This window comes from Oryx dammah, unplaced genomic scaffold (genome assembly GCF_014754425.2).
Source record: "Oryx dammah isolate SB20612 unplaced genomic scaffold, SCBI_Odam_1.1 HiC_scaffold_18, whole genome shotgun sequence".
Classification (NCBI taxonomy): Eukaryota; Metazoa; Chordata; class Mammalia; order Artiodactyla; family Bovidae; genus Oryx; species Oryx dammah.
This window is the reverse complement of record NW_024070202.1, coordinates 68,544,654-68,557,354: the sequence shown is the minus strand read 5'-3', so window position 1 is coordinate 68,557,354 and position 12,701 is coordinate 68,544,654. Positions and strand designations below refer to the sequence as shown.

The 12,701-nt window shown below is 41.5% G+C and overlaps 1 protein-coding gene across 1 annotated transcript in view; it reads right to left on the bottom strand.

Annotated features, from left to right (window-relative positions):
• The window catches only part of JAZF1 (JAZF zinc finger 1), a 329,663-nt gene that overhangs the window by 56,842 nt on the left and 260,120 nt on the right, over positions 1 to 12,701 (bottom strand). The gene's annotated exons all lie outside the window — the stretch shown is intronic.

The window sequence follows — 12,701 nt, the reverse complement described above, 5'->3', positions numbered from 1 at the left end:
CTCAGAGTTATTTCTGTCTTCACCATTGGAGGCCTACGGGGTGGATTCTGAAGCTTCATAAAATTTTTTGCAGTGTCACCAAAACTCAGAGCTTCTTTTAATATGCTGCTATTAAAAATTTAGTGCAAAATAATAAAACTAAAAGTAGCACCACAAAGGAGATCCAACCACTCCATCCTAAAGGAGATCAGTCCTGGGTGTTCACTGGAAGGACTGGTGTTGAAGCTGAAACTCCAATACTCCAGCCACCTGATGCGAAGAACTAACTCACTGGAAAAGACTCTGATGCTGGGAAAGATTGAGGGCAGGAGGAGAAGGGGATGACAGAGGATGAGATGGTTGGATGGCATCACCGACTCAATGGACATGAGTTTGGGTAAACTGTGGGAATTGGCGATGGACAGGGAGGCCTGGTGTGCTGTGGTTCATGGGGCCGCAAAGAGTCGGACACGACTGAGGGACTGGACTGAACTGAGCACCACAAAAAAACCTACACTGTCTGTTCAGATCAGCTTGGTACTTCTGAGCGTTTTGTGTATCTGTGTGTGAGATTTTCATCTGATATTCACAAGGGTTGTGGGCATAATTTGTGACGTTCCCAGCCAGTGTATCAGATTTTGTTCTTGGTTATCGAACCAAAACTGACAGATTTAAGTGAGACACTTCCCACATACCCTGCCCCACCTTCTTTCCTAAGTTTATATCTGACACATGCAGGAGGATATAGTTCCTGGACTTGGAGGAGTAGTTCTGGTCTAATTTGCACAAGATAAATTAACTCCAGGGAAAGTCAATTTTGTATCAGCTAATTTATAGGAGCAGCTAATTTATGAGTTCACTGTATTTTGGGGGACAGGAAAGAGAAGAGAAAAGAAAAAGATAAAAAGTGATCTTACTCTCATCTACTCTCTTGACAACTATATTTTCTTTTTCTTTTTTTAAGGGCAGTTACAGTATAGGCTGAATGTTCTAAAACTTTCAAAATAGTTAATAAACTAACATTCAGTTGCCCATTTTTATTGCCAAGTGGCATTCCTTATCTAACTACCATCTACCTTTATTAGCAACTCATTAAAAAGAAAAGGCCACAGTAACATAAAATATAGAAAGGACATAACCCTGGAATAAAATAATCCTTTCATGAGCAAGACCATCATGAGATTATAACAATAGAACAGAGAGGAATAAATTTACTTAAATTTTTTTGAGATGCAGAGAAGCTACAATATAAAATTTAGTTTTATTATTTTGTAATCACATATGTACACTGTAATACACTGTTTATAATATGCGGTTTATAATTATTCTCTAGATATAAGTTATTTAAAATACCCAACTTTATTTTTTATCATATCCTTTGCTAAAATTCAGTTTCAAGGAAGGCTGACTAAAATGGACCTATTAATATTAAATTTAGACAGAATCATTTGCAATATGCTGGCACACTGAAAGAAACCAAATGCAAGAGCATCCAAATCCAGGAGTTTCTCCTTTCCAAGAGCTGGGAGAAAGGACACAGAGGGGCTGGACGCCCCTGCTCCAGGGCCCCATACACCCTAGGCAACTTGGAAACTGCAGACCAACAGAAATACCCTTATGAACAGCGTCATTCAGAGACTAGCAAGCTGTCTCTGAATACTACTTAGGAATTATTATTTTTTTAAACCAATAATCTCTTTCCTGGAATTCTAGCACTCAAATGAAATTCATGCTCCAAGGCTGAATAACTGCAATAATGAACAAAATCTCATCCCTGAATACTACTACTTTTTATATGCCAAATAAATACTGGGTATTTTCTCACAACTAAAGAATAATATAGTTAATCTATTATTCCTTAATGAAAGCTCTGGTTCAGCTTCCAGCAGTCATGACCTAAAGTCACAGGTCAGCATAAATTATCAGTGAAGCAATTAATTTTGATTTACTTTAGCCTGAATAGAGTAAACCATGGTCTCTTTCATCGGCAATGCCAAGAATAAAAACCACTTCTGAAAATGACGCCCACAAATCTTTGGTTCAATGGCCAACTGGAATATCTCTTGGCAACTCTCTACCATCCTTTCCATTCCTTTCTACTCCCATCGAATTGGAAATGACTATGGCTATTTCTTACACATGGTTTTCATTGCTAATTTGACATCCATGTAAAAACCAATGAACAAAACAAAGAATTTGCATTTTATGACGTTTCGTGGTATGAAATTACAAATAGCGTTTGAGTTTCCTTGTTGTGCCTCCTCTGGAAGCAAATTAAATGAGTTATTGGTGGCTTCCATGTAAACTGCTAATGAGATGATGAATAACTCTCCCCCTAAACTGAGAGAGGTTTAAAAACTAAAGAAAAAAAAATTGATTTAGGGTCTCTGGAGTATTAGTTCCAGTATCATTAACAGCTGTGAACTCAGCCTGGTTGAAAGTCTGGCTTCTGGAGGCAAACTCTTAATCTGATTTAGGTATTCAAGGGCAAATTATTTACCCTTGCTTGTCTTGGGATCCTCATTTATACAACAAAAGCCTAATGCCTGGTGCCTTCAATCTGCATGCAACACAGGAGCCAGCGAGTTCGATCCCTGGGTTGGGAAGATTCTCTGAAGGAGAAAAAGGGCAACCCACCCCAGTATTCTTACCTGGAAAATTCTATGGGTAGAGGAGCCTGGTGGGCTACAGTTCATAGGGTTACAAAGAGCTGGAAATGGCTGAGTGACTATGCACGCATGTAAACCCTAACGCCTTCCTCATGGGGTTTATTGTCAAGATCTTGCTGGATAAAAACATGAAAAGCACTTGGCTCAATATCTTGTTGCACATATGTCAGGAGGCTGCTCAGAGTCTTGGTATTTCCATGGTTGTTGGCCCTATGCCCCTGACTCTTACCCAGGAATTACGTTAAAAATGTAACAACTGCCTAATTGGATAATTCCTATGTAAGAGGTCATTTGTGGGGTGGGGAATCTATGGACTCAGGCAGATATCTAAGTCTGGGATGAAAAGTCTGTCTGAAGAAAAGCAGTTCTCTGACCATCCACTTAGGTCACTTCTTCTGACCAGCTGGGCTAGGTGACAATCAGCATTTGGTTAAGACAAGTGACTTGGAATGAATCTAGCTCCAGGGGATGGGGTGAACTGGAGCAGGCTCTGGTTATGGAAACTTTGGGTTGAGAAAGAGGAGCACTTGAGATGAAGGGGACTCAATGTCAGAGGAGATCTCACACAGTGAGGGTTAATGTCAAAGATGGCTCATACCGTGTCTCTGCTGCCATTTACAATCCACTTAGCCCCTAAAAGCCACTGCAACTCCATCCCAGAGCTTTTCCCTCTGCTGCTTATGGATTCAGCCTCACAATCTTATCATCAGGTCCTAGGTTGCCACTCTGCCCTGATTATTGTGATATGTAATTTGAAAGTCTGTGCCATCTCTGACTTACATACTTCCCCCAATATCCATTGGTATTTCCACTAAGATCCTAGCCGAGGCATATCCAAACTCATTTGGTACATACGTTACCCATCCTCAGAGAATCAGGGAGCAATGATGGCAGACAATAAACATAATAGCTGAGACAGAAAGCTGACTTCATCCAAGACAAAAGCTGTCCCTAAGTGAGGAAAGGATATTAACCACACATTCAGATGACTGCATGCATTCGTGAATACAAGTACAGGGCCAACAGCTCACTCGAATTTATTTTCGTGACTCACTCAGAGTGTCAGACCAACATTGTTCAGGGTGGAGTCATCAGAGTTTTCTTTAATGGATTAATTCACTTAGGCAATGAAACTATTTTGGAGGCAAATTCAGCTCTATACACGTGTTGTGCTTTTACAGGTACATGCCTGAGGACATCACAAGCTTACAAGACTTCAAGTTTCATGGGCTGTGGAAGGTGATTTTTTTTTCCAAGTGATTTTTCTTTCCTTTTGCTGCAAGAGTTGAGTTAAGCTGCTTCTGGACTAAAGGGTTTGGTCTTCCCTGTTTTCTAGGAGATTTGTATCCTACAGATGCACTTAGGTATTTGGTTCTTAAGTACACACACATTTGAGGACTGAATAATCATTTTAAAAACATCACAGGGATATGAACGTCTGCATCTCTTCTTCCTGCTTGACTTAACCTAAGGAGTTTGTGAATGCTAAATATACTTGGTAAACTGTAAACTGTGAGTAAATGCTAGAGATGAAGAGGATGAGGGAGTTGAAGATGATGGTAATTAAAATTTTTTTCATTAGAAATCATTTAAAAACACAAAAAAGTAGTGAGACTGGTATGACGAACTGCCATGTTACAACATTTTGCCGTCTTGTTAAACTTTCTCCCCTCCCTCCCTTTTTAGGCCACAATTATAATCCTTCACGTATTTCTTATCCATGGTCATGCGACCACTTGAAAAATATATATAGATAAAATAACTGGAAGAAGAATAAAGCAGAATGGAAGAGAAAGAGAGAAAGAAAAATTTTTCTTCTCTTTTTCTTTTTCTTTTTACATGGTCCCTGGGCAATATCTAATGAAGATTCAGAATGAGTAAGATGGTTTGTGATGTAACTGCCATCTCTCTCTGACACAGACCCAGCTAAACTATAATGCTTGCAAAGTTTGAGCACTGTTATACACAGTATATATAATATACACTATTACACATACATGTGTATATATATATATATATATATATATATATATGTTAATGACACACCAAAGCTTTATTAATATGCAAGGTCTGAGCCAATGGTTCCCAACTCTCGGCTATAGGGGACCTATTATAGTGCTGAATGGTGCGGTGCTTTGAATATCATAATGGTACTTCTGGTGTCCTTTAAATTTGGGAGGGAGGAAAGGGAATAATACTAAATTACTAGTCATCATTGTTTCAAAATTAATTTGTATTTTACAAGATCACCTAATCACTTTTCTCTCACATGTTCCATCCCAAACACGCACTCTACAGAGTATTTGGGGAAAAAAAATACAGGGTGTGTGTGTGGGGTTGTGTGTTTAAAATTTTCAAGAATGTCATTGTATTTAACTGCTAATGAAGTGTTTCTTGGAGGGGATTCCAGACCTTCTGTGGATTTACAATAAGCAGTCTTTATTTGCATGCCAAAAGCATGCACTAATCCATAGCATCAGCTGGTTCCCAGAAATACATGCACCCCACAATCCTGTTTATCCTGCTGGTTTATTTAGCAAAGCTTTTCTTCACAGAGAGCACAGGTCCTCACTTCAGGCTGTCCAACCTGATTATTCCAAATCCCTAATTAGTGTAATTAAAGCTTTAATGGATTGCAGCCAAGATATAAACCATGCAGCCCCCCTTTTAAACTCCTTGCTTGATGAGTGTGCAGGCCTGCTCCATGGCAGAGGGCTTCCTGTGGGGGCACTGAGGCCTTGCTCTCCGGAAGGCGCTTGGACACCTCTGCTCCCAACACCCCGGCCATTTCTGATGCCCAGGGAGCCTCTTCGTCAGGTTCACACTCACAAACCGAACTGCTCCCACCCCTACCCCTCCCAGGATTTACCAAAGTGAACCAGAATCTCTCTCCACGTTTCTGGAGACGCTAGCCACTAACGTAGAAGAACAAGTCTAATGTCTTAACCAAAACACTTTTCAGCAACCTAGGAGAATCTTGTTACTAATAGATCCTGCAGAGCACTCCTGTATTAACCTGCTTTCAGAGTACTGCCCAGAACTTTTCCAATAACTGAAACCCAAAGGTCCACAGCTTAAACCCACAGCACTTTTAGTGTTTCCCACAACGTGTGAACTGAGCCATAATGGCTCTCACAGCATCTCAGCTTCAGATGGGTATTTGGACATTGATACTGCATAAGAGAAAAGGATTTACAGTAGGGAAAAAAAGCCTTTTTCAGTAAACTATGCTAGCGAAGTCGCTCAGTCGTGTCCGACTCTTTGCAACCCCATGGACACCAGGCTCCTCCGTCCATGGGATTTTCTAGGCAAGAGTGGGTTGCCTTTTCCTTCTCCAGGGAACTTCCCAACCCAGGGATCGAATCCAGGTCTCCCTCATTGTAGACAGACGCTTTACCGTCTGAGCCACCAGGGCAGTCGCCTTGTAATTATTGGGTTGGCCAAAAAATTTGTTCGAGTTTTTCCATACAAAGTAATGGAAACCCGAATGAACATTTTGTCCAACCCAATGATACTACTTACTGAATCCTCACAATCACCTGTTTAGGGATTATTATTAGTCCCATTTTAAGATGACAAAATTGAGCTTCAGAGACAACAGAGCCAAATCATTGGAAAAGATGCTGATGTTGGGAAAAATTGAAGGCAGGAAGAGAATGAGCTGACAGAAGATGAGACGGTTGGATGGCATCACTGACTCAATGGACATGAGTTTGAGCAAGCTCCAGGAGATGGTGAAGGACAGGAAGTCTGACATGCTGCATGCAGTCCATGGGGTCACAGAGAGCCAGACACAACTTAGTGACTGGACAACAACGACATCAGGTAGTTTTCCCAAGGACCCAAAGCTAATAAACTGCTTAAGAGAAGATAAATAAAAATGCTCAAGATCTGTGATGCCCGACCCAACAGCCATTAACCCTATGAGGCTACTGCTCACTTTAAATCTGGCTTGTGTGACTCAGAAACTGAATTCCTGATTTGATTTTAGTTAACTTCAATGTAAATAGCCACAGGTGGCTAGTGGCAACCATACTGAATAGCATGGAAACAGAACGTTTCCATCATCACAGAAACTTCTGTAGGACAGTGCTAAAGTAGCTGATAGAAGTTCAGTTCTGCATATGCTGGGTTTGAAATGGTGGCAGGACATCCAAGGGGATAAACAAACAGGTAAGCAACCTAGACGTAGGAGTCATCCACCCAGGAAAGCAGGAGAGCCTTCAGGGAGGCAGAGAAGCACAAGGGTTGAAAAGAGAAACTGGCGGTGGGGGATGCCTACCATCTAGATGGCAAGAGGAAGAGGAAATCTCCAAAGTCACTGAGAACAGAGTTCTTATACCCTTTTCAGGTTTAATAATTTATTTCCCCTCTTACACTTTTACATAAGCATTTGGACAACAAATATTTTGCTTAAGAATGAAGATCTGCCTTTTGTAAAAGAAAAGTACATTTCTTTATTCACATGATGGTTTGATGCAAAGATGTCAGCCCTTTGAAAGATGCCCTCCAGCTCAGAGCCAGGTACACTATTTGCAGAAAAATGCGAGCCCAAGACACAGCACTCCACGGCTTTGATGCGATGGAGGAAATGGCTCAAATTCAATTCCGAACTATACACAAACTTCCTGAATAATGAGATCCCAACAACTTGTTGAAATACAAGCTCTGAAGTTCCTTGCTGTGAAGGGACCTTCACTATGATTTTTACTTAAACCTCCCTTTCAGTTGCCTAGGGGAGTCTTCATGAAGTTATCTGATCCAGTAACTTTTCTTACTGTGTAATCAAGTCTATCCACAGAGTAAGTCTAATTTTTTTCCTTGTTGGGAATGAAAAGTCCATTCACAATGCCTTTAGTAAGGAGTTTTACTTCAGTAAGATCTGAGACCAAAAATCTTTTCCCCTGGAGACAGGGTGAGACACACCTTGGGCCAGTCTATCTCATATTCTTCATCCTATAAAATGATAGCATTTGGAACCCCCACTGACTTCAAGAGGGAATTTCTCACCCACCCCTGTAGTTGTGTGGCTTCCCTGGTAGCTCAGCTGGTAAAAAATCCTTCTGCAATGCAGGAGACCCCAGTTCGATTTCTGGGTTGGGAAGATCCCCTGGAGAAGGGATAGGCTACCCACTCCAGTATTCTTGGGCTTCCCTGGTGGCTCAGCTGGTAAAGAATCCGCCTGCAGTGTGTGAGACCTGGGTTTGATCCCTGGGTCGGGAAGATACCCTGGAGAAGGGAAAGGCTACCCACTCCAGTATTCTGGCCTGGAGAATTCCATGGCCTGTATAGTCCATGGGGTCCCAAAGAGTTGGACACGACTAAGCGACTTTCACTTTCATGTAGTTGGATGTGGGTGATGCACAGTGGGTGGAAGGAGAGGAGGCAGTGGGAAAGTATGAGCAAGGTCATAAAGGTGCCTGCTAACATTCAAGTTAAAATTAAAACAAAACCCTTGAAATTTAGAGTTCTGAAAAGCCCACTAAAACATTTCAAACTTTTCCCCCTGTATAATTTATAATGAGGCTTTGGTGACTCTTCACAGCTCCAAGTGACCCTAAAACACACAACACAGAATTGGAGACAGAGGAGTTCTAGGGATTAAAACGCAGGAAGCATACAAACAGAATGGCAGCGTGGCCTACTAAACAGGGGAAAAAACTGGAGGATGCCAAAAGGAAGCTCCCATCCTCCCTACCCTCACTCCTGACTGTTGTAGGTAGTGTTTGCAGCCACAGTGCTGAATTCACATACAGCTGGCTTCTGCCTTGTATATGCAATTAACCACGCTTTCTCTGTGCCTGCATCACTCCCTGGGAGAACATTAAGAGTTTGAGAAGAGATGGTCTCTTTTCCAGGATACCTGGGAGCCATTAAGTGGGAAATTCACCTAATGGAACCCCAGTTTTACTTTGAAAGAGTTGATCCATCTCTTGAGGTTTCCCGAGAATGTGTTTCAACAAGCCTAATGGGAGGTCATTACAGAGGGATGTATATGATTTTTTTTGGTAACCAAATTGATTTTTCTGATTCTTTTTCATTTTAAAACTTCCACCACCACAATGCTGCATTATTAAGAAAAAACAAAAATTAGGATAAGGTCATGCCTTTTGGGCAAGCAGGACAGGTGAGGAGAGAGTGGTCACTTCTAAGGCCTGGCTTCTCTCGCTCTCTGCCTGTAGGTGGAGGAGGGACGTGAACAGGGAGACCCCTTCACGGACAGTGCAGGGTGGGCGAGACCCGGGAGACCTCTGAGGGGTACCGAGGGTGCTGGATGCGCTTCTGTCCCCTTCAGACTGCATCAGGGTTCAGCTCAAACCCTTCCTTCCCCTCCATCTCCTGCCTGACTGAAAATTCCAGGTGCCCCATTCCTCTTATGTGTGAGCCAAGAGGTACTTCGGCCACTTTAATTCTGACCTGCTCTCCTTTTTTGAAGTCTAATTTCTCTCATTCGTTCTTGGTGAGGTTCTGACTCGGCAGGGGCTGTGGTGCACAAAGACCAAAGAGGGAACTGCAGACAAGACCCGCATCCAACTCTACCGCCTGCTAATCACATGCCTGTGATCAAATTCTTAATTTCTCTGGGTTCCAGTTCTCTTATCTGTGAACTGGAGGTATTACTCATTTATTTATCTCCGCCAGCTTTGGAAGAACGAAAGGTGGTTTCCTGGGATCCATAAAGAACAGTAAAACAGAATGACGGATAAGAAGGGCAGAAGCGGTAGGGCAAACACGAGGGATGCGGCATAGGGTCAAGGATGTGGCTGAAAGAAACGGGGCTGAGGACACCCTCTGACACAGCCGCCATGTGGGTTGACTGTTCCTGAAAATTTCTGTAAGTTGGAAAACTGTGAACAAATGTAGGCTCCCAACATTTTCAGCAGCTATTAAGCTCAGGACTCCGTGCTGTGATTCTATTTAATAAGTGTGTATGGAGGTGCAAGTGCTGAGGGGGACATGGAGAGGAGGAAGCCGGGTCCTGGCTCTCCAAGTCCTGCCAGCAGCCTGGTGGGGAGCGTCTAGGGGACAGCGCGAGTGACGCTGCAGCAGAGCATGGGCAGCATGTCAGAGCAGGACGGGGCTTCAGGCAGAGGCCGTGTAAGGCGGGGTCAAGGTCTGGGCTACTGAACGTGTGTGCAGGCCCCTCAGTGTCTGCTTTTAAGATCTGCACGAATTCTGCGTGTGTTCTGTTTCCAGTCTGCATCGCTGACTCTCTTGTGTTAACGACTGCCAGGAAAGCAGGCCCTCATGTCTCCTGCTGCTGCTGCTGCTGAGTCGCTTCATTCGTGTCCGACTCTGTGCAACCCCGTAGATGGCAGCCCACCAGGCTCCCCCGTCCCTAGGATTCTCCAGGCAAGAACGCTAGAGTGGGCTGCAGTTTCACATCTCTTACTAAAATGTAAAATCCTGCTCGCCGGCCAAGGATAGGAGCGGCATAGTCAACACTGACCTCGCCATTCTTACTCCATCTCCCATATAATATACATGTACCAGTTCTCAAAAACAACCAGATGATACTTTCCTTTTCACACAGGGTTCTCTGAGCATCTTTAATATACCTGTTCAACCCTGACTCCATCTCACGCTCAACAGCCTCACAAAAAGCCTCTGGACTTTCTAAGACATGCACAGTGCTTGTCTTCCTTTTAGAATCCCTCCTGCCCCCTAGTTTTTTTTTTTTTTTTTTTTCTTAATGGAACCTATTTTATTTCGGGCTGTAACAGAGTGCCATTTACTTTAAGAATTTTAGCTGGTGAAGAAATGAGCCCTAAATCTTAAAAGCAAGAATTAGACTAGCCTCAGTAACCAGTAAGATGGGCCACCACCAGCCATTTTACTTACAAACTGCTGTTAAGAGTTTACTATCAGGATGATCCCTTCAAGCAGGCCCTATTAAAAAAATAATCACCATCTGCTCGATTCCCTTTTTTATTAAACTGGTCATTAATTACTGGTTTAACAACTAATTTCGTCTGGGTTTTATTGAGTAATTACAAAATAAACAGGGGAGGGTATCAAGCTTCCTGCATTGCTGAGGGCAGGAATTCTTCATAATGCTATGTTTCAAGGGGGGTTGTAATAAACCACCAAATTCCATTTAATGTGGTAATTATAATTCTCAAAATTCATCCTTCCTGTGGTTAACGACTGCCTTCTTTCAGCTTAGCTCAGCCTGACTTCAGCTTGGGTCATTAAATAGCAAACTAGTTTTTGCGCACTGGTAACAATAGATCTTTCATGGGTTATTGCCTAATTAATTGAGGTGCATAATTTGATCGCTACAACTTTTTAAAAATTTCATATTCCAGGTATCATGTAACAATACTCTATTATTGTAGAGTAATTTAAAATGGTATAAATTTTAAGGTTTTGATTAGACCAGGTTTATGATCCTCCATAAGGTAAAGTGCAAAGTTTTACCAATGTTTTTCGACTAAAACATTTAGGTTAAAACATTTGCAACAAGTCATTAATTTAATAACGTGCTCATCCAAAACAAATCATAACTCATTTCTTTTTACTGCAAAAGTAATTGAGTAATGAATAATGAAAATCATCCCACTGAAAAGGGCAATAAATATGTTGACTTTATTATTAATACTCAATTTTGGTTAATAAGGCAGCTATTAAATTTGAAACATGATGGACTTGATTTATTGACTTATTCAAGATAACAGTGAAATATTATCTAGTAAATACCAAAGTTCTTGCAAGAGAAAATCTGATCATGAAACAAATGAATTCAACTGAAATTTCAGCTTTTAAAAACTGTGCTGTGCTTAGTTGCTCTGTCATGTCTGACTCTTTCCAACCCCATGGACTGTTGGCCCTCAGACTTCTCTGTCCATGGAGATTCTCCAGGCAAGAATACTAGAGTGGGTTGCCATGCCCTCCTCCAATGGATCTTCCCAACCCAGTGATCGAACCCCGGTATCCCGCATTGCACATAGATTCTTTACCATCTGAGCCACCGGAGAAACCCTTTTGAAAACTATTCAATCTCAAACCTCTTATCCCTGTATCTCACATGTTCCTTAAGAGTTTTAATTGTGTATTTACATACACACATGTGCACAGGTATGAGCGAGGTGAGGAGGGGGTCCTAAGACAGCTTTCCACATCACTCAGCAGCCTGCTGAACTGGAATTCTCTGGTGAACCAATATAGGCTAGGTCACTCTTATATTCTACCCAAAAGGAGTTCATAATAAACTGCTAAGAAGATATTAGTTATACCTAAAAGGTGGTCTGTAGCCTAATACTCAAACATAACACTTCAGTAATGGTTCAGGGGAAAGAGAAAAATACCCACTCACTAAATGTAAAGGGCACTAAACTCTTGTAAATACGATTATAGTTGATTCTTCAGTTATTCACAGCAGTTATGTTCTATAAAGTTCCTGCAAACACTGCATTAGTGAGTACAGAGCCACTGTGTTGCAAGTACCAATTTTGAGTTACAAGGAAACTTTAGTGAGTAGACAAATTCACAAATATGGAATCTGCAAATGATGAGAACTGACTGGACCTTATACCACAAGCCCATATTATTCACTCACCCATGCATTATCGTTGCTTATCTGCTCTAATTCTTTACACTTATAGGACAGTCTTAGCCCTATTATAAGCCTTTTGTGCAATGACATGGCCCAGAACACACATACTTTATCTAGTAAACCCTGAAAATTTTCTGGGAATTATCAAGTTTTAGAAGAATTGGAACACTATTTAAAGGTTCAAGTAATATATGTTTTGAGAACATTTCAAGTTCTTGTCAAATATTTTCTTATTTCTCTGCATATTTCAGAGAGGGGCCTTCATTTCACACTAAGAGATATTAAGTAACACCCTGGGTTTGTCCAGTTCTAAATCAACAATGATATTTTTGATATAAAAGACTTAACAAATGATTCTTGCCTGTTACCTTCATGGGAAGGATAATTACAATTTAATCTTTGGGTAATGTATAATAACTCGATCTAGCCTTGGAGTACAAAATGAAGCAGGGCAAAGGCTAACTAAGCTTTGCCAAGAAAACATACTGGTCATAGCA